The sequence below is a fragment of the Helianthus annuus genome, chromosome 12 (assembly GCF_002127325.2).
Source record: "Helianthus annuus cultivar XRQ/B chromosome 12, HanXRQr2.0-SUNRISE, whole genome shotgun sequence".
Lineage (NCBI taxonomy): Eukaryota > Viridiplantae > Streptophyta > Magnoliopsida > Asterales > Asteraceae > Helianthus > Helianthus annuus.
In genome coordinates this window covers 146,366,893-146,379,669 of record NC_035444.2, presented here as the reverse complement: position 1 = coordinate 146,379,669, position 12,777 = coordinate 146,366,893, and the positions used below count along the sequence as shown (strand labels likewise).

The following is a 12,777-nucleotide window of genomic DNA, read 5'->3' as shown; positions in this document are numbered from 1 at the left end:
TAGTCTCATGACGACCAAGGAGTCGACCTTAGACATAGCCCCGAGCATGATGGGTTTACACGTGAAATTCTTTGTCGTTCAAAAAAAATAATAGTAAATACTACTTATTTAAATTACCTTCGCTAATTAACAATTTCTGATACATTTAATTTCAACCATATAGATCTCTTAAGTAGCATGATATATATAAATATTTAATGTATTTTAAGATGCAAAAACTATTGGTATAATGAACGCAGAAAACACAATTATATTACTTTTTTTCATAACAGGCTAATTTCAATGTACAAAATTGTTCATTAAATAGAAAGTAGAAACTTTACAAATGTGTTTAAATTATTTATGTGTTTTATTACTTTTATATGTATTAAAACTGAAACAATAATAAGTACTAGTACTATATCAATTAAATAAGATTAGTTTATATAATTTAAACCCTAGAGGCTATGCGTATGGGTACTACCTACTTGGTAAAGGAGGTGGCAGCCAATTGCCCACCTGACATGCCCATACACCCCCAAATGCAAAGCAGTTTTAAGGTCAGGCTGTGGGTTTAGGATGATATGTTTGTAGAACAATTTTCCATATTTAAACTTATATCTTTTATTATTAATTTGTATTAGAACTAGGGTTAAGACCCGCCCGCGTTATGGCGCGGGTACATCGTAAACATTGAATGGATTAGTCTAAACGTTATATGATGCATTAACCATATGAAAATACATATTTCGACGTATCCAGTTGAACTCAGTGTAACCTGTATAAGCATTGTGATTGGATCAAACGTAAAGTAAATGGAATTCATATCGAACAATCATAACGTATTATATGTGACCCAACACACATTTTCGGAAAAGGGGGAGAAAAAGAAACCATAATTTGACTCCACTTGGTTCGAAAAAAACTTTACGAAACATACATAAAATAAACACGAAAACATATTATACCAAAACATACATAAAAATATGCACGTAAAAATGGTTTATGTCGAAACGTAGAACAACTTGAATTTATACCAAAACATACATAAAAATATGCACGTAAAAATGGTTTATTTAAACGAAAACGTATTATATTTGACCTGAGTCGTCTATAAAAAAAGTTTACATCGGAATGTAGAACAAATCATATTTATACATACCCGTACATAAAATATGCACGTAAAAAATAATTTTTAAGTAAAGGAAGTATATGGCTAATCGAAACAAAATATTAGTAAAAAAATTTAATAGGTTAAAAATGTTCGTAAAACCTTACCAAGTAGCACCAATGCCACAACGACATCGACTCTCAACATCGTAAAAATAAAATAAATAAAATGGTAAAAATTACACTGAACGAAAATAAGACTAAGATTGTTGAACCACGCACACCCGTTACAGTGTCTTAATGCGAAGAAATTAACCAGAAACTGTAACACCCCAAAAAAAACGGGTTTGGTAATCAAACCACGTTAATAGTAATGACGGGTAAAATACCGTTAGTGGTAAAAATTAACCCGGTAAATATTAGGATTGAAATAAATAAACTTGATATTAATTAACAGAAGGATAAATACTTTGAGAAAACAAAGTATGTATAAGGCCCGAATTAACGGGACTTAAAACAAAACGGGTTATGACTTCCCAAACCCATCAAGTTAATAAGAGGGAATGTTACTAGAAATAAGTAGGTTGTGGCCTACTTAATATCAAAACAAAACATGAGGGACTAAAGGTGGGTAAATAGGAAAATGATTTAACTAAAACATTTATAAAAGAAAAAAAAATTAAAACACATACACCAGTTCTAGTACGATCGACCAATGGAGAAACAAAAGGGGGTCTAACCCTAATTTCAACAAAAGCACCAAATTGAAGGACAAATCTAGCCCGAATCAGGTGCATGAACACGTATAAACGATCACCAAGTCAAGAGGATCGTAAGGTATGTCAAATTTTGTAATTTGGTGATGTTTTGAAATCTATGATGAACACTCACAATCAAAATTCGAAAATGGATGTTGAATGTATGGGTGATATTGTGTTGAATTCAGGCTTAGAAGCAAAACCCTAGTTGAAAACTAGAAGAATTAGTGATAAAACTAAGGATTCGATGATTACTCTTGTATGTGCTAAGTGGGTTTTGACTAAATAAGGAAGATGATGATATGTTTATGCTAGAAATCATCATATTCGATAGTTGATGCGAGATACTTAAACAAATTCCAAGTTTGAGTATTTGATCATACATAATTGAGATGGGTTTTTGGAAGAGTTGTAATGAAAATGGTAAATTTTTCATGAACATGAATGTTTGAAGCCATGATATCAATTAGTTGAATGTAGAACTTGATTTGGATAGGTAACCGAATGAATACCTAATGATATGATGAAACGGGTTTCACCTATAGATGGAACCCGTAGAATTTGCGTAATAAAAGAACGAGTTTTATATAATTAGATGATTAGATGATGTATGTAAACTATGTTGATGAATGTAGTTAAATTAGTTACCTAAAAATAGCGACTATTGAATAGTCGAATAAATGCTTAAGTGAGTTTGTTGAACTCAATTATGTATTTCGTACATTAAAAAGGAACAATTGACTTGTGAAAGTCAAACTGACCATTAATAAGATTGAATGATAAATATGATAGAAAATAAGTAAGGTGGAATAGTCGTGATTGTTAATGACTAATTTAACCACCTTGTAAATGATGACGATAGTTTGACGCTTAACGAGCTACATGGAGGCTTGGGAAAGAAGCGGGTCAAACGGATTGAGTACGCGGAAAAGTGTATAACCGGATGCAAGGTAAGTAACTACTTACAACCCTTTTATTTTATAGAATACTTAGTATGTGAATTGAAAATGAATGGAGAAAAATCCGTAATTGAATTTGATGTTCCGACGCGAATAATATGAGTCAGAACAAGTGAAAGTGATAAAATCCATAATGGTTGTAAAAAAAGGGGGTAAAATAGTAAATTAGTCACGAGTTTTGACACAATATTTGACCAGAATTTGGTTTACAACATAAAGGATGTTTAGTAATTTTTATAGATTTTTATAAAGTTGTTTGACGAGGTTTTCGCGGATGTTTTTTCAATAAATTAGTTGTTGACAGCAGCAGTTCCGCTACTTGCAGAACTTATTTCGAGGTCTTAACCATCGAGTTTTGACGCGATAATTGACCAGAAGTTGGTTTACAACATAAAAGTTGTTTAGTAATTTTTATAGATTTTTATAAAGTTGTCTGACGAGGTTTTTGCGGATGTTTTGTCAATAAATTAGTTGTTGACAGCAACCGTTCCGCTACTTGCAGAACTTATTTCGAGGTCTTAACCATCGAGTTTTGACGTGATAATTGACCAGAAGTTGGTTTACAACAAAAAGGATGTTTAGTAATTTTTATAGATTTTTATAAAGTTGACTGACAAGGTTTTCGCGGATGTTTTGTCAATAAATTAGTTGTTGACAGCAACAGTTCCGCTACTTGCAGAAATTATTTCGAGGTCTTAACCATCGAGTTTTGATACGATATTTGACCCGAAGTTGGTTTACAACATAAAGGATGGTTAGTAATTTTTATAGATTTTTTTAAAGTTGTTCAACGAGGTTTTCGCGAATGTTTTGTCAATAAATTAGTTGTTGACAGCAACAGTTCCGTTACTTGCAGAAATTATTTCGATGTCTTAACTATCGAGTTTTGACCTGATATTTGGCCAGAAGTTGTTTAACAACATAAATAATGTTTGGTAAGTTTTATACATTTTAGACATAAGTCTTCTGTGAGTCAAATGCCTAAAAAGGGGTCATTAGCGTAAAGTGACTAAACGAAGGGTAAATTTGGGATTTCGAGTTTTCATAAGTTAAAACCACCACAAAAATAGTTGTGGTGGAAAATAAGTAGGTATTTAAATTTGGAAATACGAGGTGTGAAAAAAAAGAAGAAAAGCGGATTTGATGCTTAGACGCACAAAAATCCTCTAAACGGGTCAAAACGGATTACGCGCATAACTTAGATATTGGCCGCGTAATTCACAAAAGTCATGAATCCGAAATAAAGATTTTGAGTTAAATACTTTGGTATATGATTTATGATTAATTAGAAATAAGTTTTGGTGGTTTTAAATAAAAACGGGTCAAAATGTTGATTTTGAATAATAAGCTGAATGCTTAAAAATCCATAATTTTATTAGTTCGAATGTCGGATTTAAACTCCATGCGATGGAGAATCAAATTTCGAGCGTATAGGAAAAAGAATCAGGTAAAACGGATAAGTAGATAAAAAGTTATGACACTTTAAAGATCGTTTTACGATTAAAACCATAGCTGAAAAAAATGCAGGTTTCAGCAACAAAACTGCTGGAAAATCATCTTCCCCGCAGCACGCGATAGGGAGCAGTAATCCTGGCACGACACGTGAGGGTGCTGGCGGCACGCGAAAGATCAAGCGGAGTCTGTCGCGTGGCACGACAGACTAAATTTCGAAATTTTATTTTGTTTTTGATTGTTCGATACTAGAACTTGATTATACTATTATTTAAGATATCAAAACTAACTTTTAAGTTGGTTTTGATCACAGGTGAATATCAGGAGTACCGGATGAAGATCAAGCGATGAGAAAGAACCGAACACATGAAGAAGAAGCTTCCGCACGTTATTTTGTCGAAATTTTTAAACGACAAACTAAACTACATTATGTTGTTCTAAACTTTAAATTGTAAAAGTTTTAAATAAATCCGTATTTTTTAATGTATATGTGCTCTTAATCACATGTTTATTTTCGTAAATTATACGTAAATCGTAAAATAATAGCAAGGGTGTTACAAGTTGGTAATCAGAGCTCACGGTTAAAAGAATAAAGTGTTCGGTTCGAGGCTTGATCGCAAATCCGGTAAGTACATGTATGTTAATGGTTTAGTATGATTAAAGTGTTGTGAACAACACATAGGGTTATCATGTAATACACGTTACCCCAATGAAAATGATTGGTACAGTTAACGAAAACACGTGCGTTGACACGTACAATAAAAAGCCTTGTATTACTATACAGGCGTTTATTAATGTCGAAATTACTAACTTTTGTAAATGTTTTAATTGAAGGACACTCGCATCTGAAGATGACGAGAATTGAATAAATTGCGGGTATGACGGAGGAACGGTCCGAGGTATGACAAGCAGAGCATACTCGTCAAGAACCTAAATCGCGTAGCGATAGCGAACAAGGTTAACGGCAAGAGAAGCCCGTTAGGCCAAGCATTACCAGGTGCACATTTTAGATTTAATTGCACAAATAGCAATATGCAACAAACATGTAGAGAATGATTGTTGCATATGTAAATTAAAAGCTTGAAAAACCTGAATTGAATACCTATCCAGTATATTATTTCCAAGAAAGCTAAATAGAGGCGTTACTTACATGGGGTGTAATATGAAAATTATAAAAGGTCATGTATATCGGGTGTTGATCGCTTACTCTGGCCAAGTAAGTAGTGAACACGTGGTACCATGAACTTTTTATGATGGACATACTTACATCCGATGTAGTAAGGACGAGTTGAATGGGGCGAATTAAAAAGGTACCCAAATGAATCAAATAAGTAAGACGTTTGATAGTAAATGTAAACGCAAGTCAGATGACGGAAGCGTATTACGTTAGAATAACGAGCCGAGAGAAGGGACAAAGATTAAAGTAAATGAAATTACAAACCAAATAATAGGAATGCTAAGGCATAAAGATACAAGTTTTACTGTCACAGGTGATGAAATTCACACGGACAAGTCAAATGAATTAAATAATATATATATATATATATATATATATATAGGGGATGGTTCAAATGAAAACCACTTTTAACGCGAAAACTCGAAAACTAACTAAAAAAAGCCTAAAAAACACACAAAAAATTTTTTTTTTTTTTTTTTCAATTTTTTTAATAAAAATCGCTAGTTTTTATATATAAAAAAAACTTTTTTTCAAAAAAAAAAAAAAAAAAAAAAAATTTGTGTAGTGCACATGTGTAATAATACACATGTGTAGTACACAGACACATGTGCAGTATTACACATGTGCACTACACAAAATTTTTTTTTTTTTTTTTTTTTTTTTTGAAAATTTTTTTTTTTTAATAAAAAAACCTGCGAAAATTTGATTGAAAAAAAAAATTTTTAAAAAAAAAATTTTTTTGCATGTTTTTTTGGCTTTTTTTAATTAGTTTTCGAGTTTTCGCGTTAACTAGTGGTTTTCATTTGAACCTTCCCCTATATATATATATATATATATAAAGGACTTAATTTAATAAAAGCGATGGATTTCACTAATACGACCAAAAAAATTAAAATGACGTCTAAAACCATATGAGAATGGTTACTTGATGATGACTTCGGTAAAGATACCCGGTGGATGGGTAGGATTTTGAGCGAACGCGTAAACCAAGAGACGGGAACGCGGATTGAAAGTCAAAAGACTCGGAACGAGAGTTATGACTAAAAGATGACAAGAATTTTCGCAAACATAAATTTTGATAATTACGTTCAACTATTTTAAAGTTGAACGGGTCAAATAAAGAACGAAGTTTGACATTTATAAGTGATGAAAATTCACCCAAAATGAGTCAAACGAGTCAATTAAGGAATAACGCTTAATATAGTAGGAAAACGCAAACGGGTGAAACCGGAAAGCTAAAAACATCAAGATAAAAGAACCCGGGTAATGGGTTGTAAAGAAGTATAAGTATGGACCGAGAAACGGTAAGTGTAAGAACAAACCGACATGTAAACGACGTAAGGAGTCATAAAGTCGGAAGGTTAGTCCGAAAGAAAACAAATGTAGCCTTAGACTACGGTAAAGATCCATAGAACTCGAGGAATGAAAATGAATGAATTCTAAACCTAAAAAGGGTACGTCGATACCAAAAGAATATTTTAGAATGACATGAGTAAAAGACAAACTTACGAGGTCGTCACAACCTTTGGGACTATAAGAAGTGTTAAGGTCTACGGGACCAGAATGACCCTCGGTTCACAAATACAAAAAAAAAATAAAAAAAAAAATAATAAACTCTAGGGTCTCACCTTAAAAAGGTGAGGATCTAATAAAATAACCTACAAGGGTAAGTGAAGGAACCTACGGGTCAATAGTGTAAAGCGAGGGGACTGGTTATGACTCCCCACGTAAAATAATAACGAAAGGATAATATAAAACGCATCACAGTGTAGTGTGAGCTAAAGCACGAGGAATAATAAAAGTTTGTAAGCCTCGAGAAGGCAAAATGGATATACTCGAGCGATGGAATATAAGGTAACCGGTGACTAATAAGTCTAACCGCCAAGATAAGTAATCAATAAAGAAAACGGATACACGATGAAAGTAATGGCCCACGAGAACTTACGCATGAAAGACGTACGCGTCAATATAAATAAGAACTTTTGATCAAAAGAAACGGGTGCCATTAAAAACGAAACTTAGTTCGTTTGATTGAACCAATGAATTACATAAATAAGGTTTCGGGGACGAAACCTCTTTAAGGGGGGTAGACTTGTAACACCCAAAAAAAAAACGGGTTTGGTAATCAAACCACGTTAATAGTAATGACGGGTAAAATACTGTTATTAACCTGGTAAATATTAGGATTGAAATAAATAAACTTGATATTAATTAACAGAAGGATAAATACTTTGAGAAAACAAAGTATGTAAAAGGCCCGAATTAACGGGACTTAAAACAAAACGGGTTATGACTTCCCAAACCCATCAAGTTAACTAGGAATAATTAACCTAGTTGATAAGAGGGAATGTTACTAGAAATAAGTAGGTTGTGGCCTACTTAATATCAAAATAAAACATGAGGGACTAAAGGTGGGCAAATAGGAAAATGTTTTAACTAAAACATTTATAAAAGAAAAAAAATTAAAACACATACACCAGTTCTAGTACGATCGACCGGCGGAGAAACAAAAGGGGCCTAACCCTAATTTCAACAAAAGCATCAAATTGAAGGTCAAATCTAGCCCGAATCAGGTGCATGAACACGTATAAACGATCACCAAGTCAAGAGGATCGTAAGGTATGTCAAATTTTGTAATTTGGTGATGTTTTGAGATCTATGATGAACACTCACAATCAAAATTCGAAAATGGATGTTGAATGTATGGGTGATATTGTGTTGAATTCAGGCTTAGAAGCAAAACCCAAGTTGAAAACTAGAAGAATTAGTGATAAAACTAAGGATTCGATGATTACTCTTGTATGTGCTAAGTGGGTTTTGACTAAATAAGGAAGATGATGATATGTTTATGCTAGAAATCATCATATTCGATAGTTGATGCGAGATACTTAAACAAATTCCAAGTTTGAGTATTTGATCATACATAATTGAGATGGGTTTTTGGAACGTTGTAATGAAAATGGTAAATTTTTCATGAACATGAATGTTTGAAGCCATGATATCAATTAGTTGAATGTAGAACTTGATTTGGATAGGTAACCGAATGAATACCTAATGATATGATGAAACGGGTTTCACCTATAGATGGAACCCGTAGAATTTGCGTAACAAAAGAACAAGTTTTATATAATTAGATGATTAGATGATGTATGTAAACTATGTTGATGAATGTAGTTAAATTAGTTACCTAAAAATAGCGACTATTGAATAGTCGAATAAATGCTTAAGTGAGTTCGTTGAACTCAATTGTGTATTTCGTACATTAAAAAGGAACAATTGACTTGTGAAAGTCAAACTGACCATTAATAAGATCGAATGATAAATTTGATAGAAAATAAGTAAGGTGGAATAGTCGTGATTGTTAATGACTAATTTAACCACCTTGTAAATGATGACGATAGTTTGACGCTTAACGAGCTACATGGAGGCTTGGGAAAGAAGCGGGTCAAACGGATTGAGTACACGGAAAAGTGTATAACCGGATGCAAGGTAAGTAACTACTTACAACCCTTTTATTTTATAGAATACTTAGTATGTGAATTGAAAATGAATGGAGAAAAATCCGTAATTGAATTTGATGTTCCGACGCGAACAAAATGAGTCAGAACAAGTGAAAGTGATAAAATCCATAATGGTTGTAAAAAAAGGGGGTAAAATAGTAAATTAGTAAATTAGTCACGAGTTTGACACAATATTTGACCAGAATTTGGTTAACAACATAAAGGATGTTTACTAATTTTTATAGATTTTTATAAAGTTGTTTGACGAGGTTTTCGCGGATGTTTTGTCAATAAATTAGTTGTTGACAGCAACAGTTCCACTACTTGCAGAACTTATTTCGAGGTCTTAACCATCGAGTTTTGACGCGATAATTGACCAGAAGTTGGTTTACAACATAAAGGATGTTTAGTAATTTTTATAGATTTTTATAAAGTTCTCTGACGAGGTCTTTGCGGATGTTTTGTCAATAAATTAGTTGTTGACAGCAACAGTTCCGCTACTTGCAGAACTTATTTCGAGGTCTTAACCATCGAGTTTTGACACGATAATTGACCAGAAGTTGGTTTACAACATAAAGGATGTTTAGTAATTTTTATAGATTTTTATAAAGTTGTCTGACGAGGTTTTTGCGGATCTTTTGTCAATAAATTAGTTGTTGACAGCAACAGTTCCGCTACTTGCAGAACTTATTTCGAGGTCTTAACCATCGAGTTTTGACACGATAATTGACCAGAAGTTGGTTTACAACATAAAGGATGTTTAGTAATTTTTATAGATTTTTTATAAAGTTGTCTGACGAGGTTTTCGCGGATGTTTTGTCAATAAATTAGTTGTTAACAGCAACAGTTCCGCTACTTGCAGAAATTATTTCGAGGTCTTAACCATCGAGTTTTGACACGATATTTGACCAGAAGTTGGTTTACAACATAAAGGATGGTTAGTAATTTTTATAGATTTTTTTAAAGTTGTTCGACGAGGTTTTTGCGGATGTTTTGTCAATAAATTAGTTGTTGACAGCAACAGTTCTGTTACTTGCAGAAATTATTTCGATGTCTTAACTATCGAGTTTTGACCTGATATTTGGCCAGAAGTTGTTTAACAACATAAATAATGTTTGGTAAGTTTTATACATTTTAGACATAAGTCTTTTGTGAGTCAAATGCCTAAAAAGGGGTCATTAGCGTAAAGTGACTAAACGAAGGGTAAATTTGGGATTTCGAGTTTTCTTAAGTTAAAACCACCACAAAAATAGTTGTGGTGGAAAATAAGTAGGTATTTAAATTTGGAAATTCGAGGTGTGAAAAAAAAAGAAGAAGAGCGGATTTGATGCTTAGACGCACAAAAATCCTCTAAACGGGTCAAAACGGATTACGCGCATAACTTAGATATTGGCCGCGTAATTCACAAAAGTCATGAATCCGAAATAAAGATTTTGAGTTAAATACTCTGGTATATGATTTATGATTAATTAGAAATAAGTTTTGGTGGTTTTAAATAAAAACGGGTCAAAATGTTGATTTTGAATAATAAGCCGAATGCTTAAAAATCCATAATTTTATTAGTTCGAATGTCGGATTTAAACTCCATGCGATGGAGAATCAAATTTCGAGCGTATAGGAAAAAGAATCAGGTAAAACGGATAAGTAGATAAAAAGTTATGACACTTTAAAGATCATTTTACGATTAAAACCATAGCTGAAAAAAATGCAGGTTTCAGCAACAAAACTGCTGGAAAATCATCTCCCCCGCGGTACGCGATAGGGAGCAGTAATCCTGGCGCGACACGTGAGGGTGCTCGCGGCATGCGAAAGATCAAGCGGAGTCTGTCGCGTGGCGCGACAGACTAAATTTCGAAATTTTATTTTGTTTTTGATTTTTCGATAGTAGAACTTGAGTATACTATTATTTAAGATATCAAAACTAACTTTTAAGTTGGTTTTGATCACAGGTGAATATCAGGAGTACCGGATGAAGATCAAGCGATGAGAAAGAACCGAACACATGAAGAAGAAGCTTTCGCACGTTGTTTTGTTGAAATTTTTAAACGACAAACTAAACTACATTATGTTGTTCTAAACTTTAAATTGTAAAAGTTTTAAATAAATCCGTATTTTTTAATGTATATGTGCTCTTAATCACATGTTTATTTTCGTAAATTATACGTAAATCCTAGAATAATAGCAAGGGTGTTACAGAAACGTAAAACGTACAAAATAATAACTTAGTCGATCTAGGACCCGCCCGTTGCGGGGTAAACAGAAACTTAAAACGTACAAAATAATAACTTTGTCGATCTAGGACCCGCCCGTTGCGGGGAAGTTTTTGAAAGGGAAAAAATGGTCGCGTTGCGACGGGTCTGTCAAATATGAAAAATATAGAGCAAAAACGTTGAACCTCACATGCACGCTACGACATGTTAACTCGCAAAATTTAGAACGTGTTAATACACTTTGGGTGATAAGTGCATGCCTTCCAGTTGTTAGGGTCTTTATTGTATATGTCTTGAAACTTAGTCCAAGGTTTATCCTTGGACAATTTGTCCAAGTTTTTGTCTTGAAACTTAGTCCAAGGTTTATCCTTGGACATTTTGTCCAAGTTTTGGTCTAGACTTTTGTCAGGGGTTTGTGTTTAGGCAAAAGTCAGGGTTTTAGGTAGTGTGGTGGTTGTCCGGGCTTCTAGTATGTCTTGGAGTCCGTGGTTTGTCTTGTATATATAGCTTTATGTGGAATAGACAAGACGGCGATTCTGTGTGAAATTCTGTGCACCTTTCTAACCCTAATTATTGTGTGTGTGTTTTGTCTGGCGGCTACTGTGTGTGACGTCATTCATCTTCCTCATCAAGAATACTCTGTGTATTCTTGATTTCTCTCACAAATCTTTTCATTCTAGTGTTTCATCTACAGTGGTTGATCATCAGGTGGATTCCGCACACCTGTTGGTTGCATTAGCTGAGTGAGATCTTGGATTAGGAGGCATTACAAGTGGTATCAGAGCAGTGTGCTCATACTACTGTAGGTGTTTCTTAGTTTGAAGGTTTTTGTGAGAAAAGTTCAAACTTTGATAGGGTTTAGTGAGTGTTCATTGAGTTTTTGTGATTTATTCTTGATTCCTCATTCATTTCTAGTGATTTGGTGATGGATTTTGAGTAGTGTAGAGATTCTTAGTGTTGATCTTCATCTGGGTTTTACAGAGGTTTTGGTTTTTCTTCATTCAGTGTGTTAAAGGTTGGAAAAGATTCCTAGTTTGATCTTTGGAAGGATTGTCCGCATTTTAAGTTTTGTGTTTGTGTTTCTGGGGGATTGGTGAACCAGTGTGAAGTCACACTGGGGAGATAGTCCGGAGACTGGTTACTGAGTCCAAGATTTAAAAATCTTTTGATGTCCGAGTTTTACTTTTGATTCTTGTGATCCGAGTTTGTCCAGTTCATTGTGTCCGGATTTTTAAATCTTTTTGAGTGCCCAAGTGTTAGTCAAGGTCCGAGCTTGTCCGAGTTTTCTAAGGATTTAGGTAATCCGAGTTTCTTAATAAACTTTTAGGTCAGAGTTTTAGAACCTTCATTAGGTCCGAGTTTTAGTAGAGTCTCCTAGTTTCAAATTAAGTCCGAGTTTTGAATCCATTTCTTGTAGGTCCAAGTTTTAGAACTTGAGAGGTCCGAGTTTTGAGTTTGTTTGTTCATCAGTATTGTGTCCGAGATTCCATAACCTTTGTGGGTCCGAGTTTTAAAAAAAAGAGGTTCATTGTAGTCCGAGTTTGTTTTAAGGTGTCCGAGTTTTTAAATTGAGTTTAGTTTAAGGTGTCCGAGTTTTTGTTTTCTTTTAAAAAAATGTCCTAGTTTATATAT

The 12,777-nt window shown here is 33.6% G+C and overlaps 1 long non-coding RNA gene across 2 annotated transcripts; it reads left to right on the top strand.

The window, feature by feature from the left end:
* Positions 1–1,794: 1,794 nt before the first annotated feature.
* LOC110880956 lies at positions 1,795–11,041 on the top strand. Of its 2 annotated transcripts, XR_004875065.1 has the most exons (5): positions 1,795–1,926; positions 2,710–2,797; positions 4,334–5,255; positions 8,837–8,924; positions 10,885–11,041. It is a non-coding gene; the product is annotated as an uncharacterized LOC110880956 (long non-coding RNA). The 2 variants fall into 2 exon arrangements; XR_004875064.1 differs by having other exon boundaries at positions 8,837–11,041.
* Positions 11,042–12,777: the final 1,736 nt, after the last annotated feature.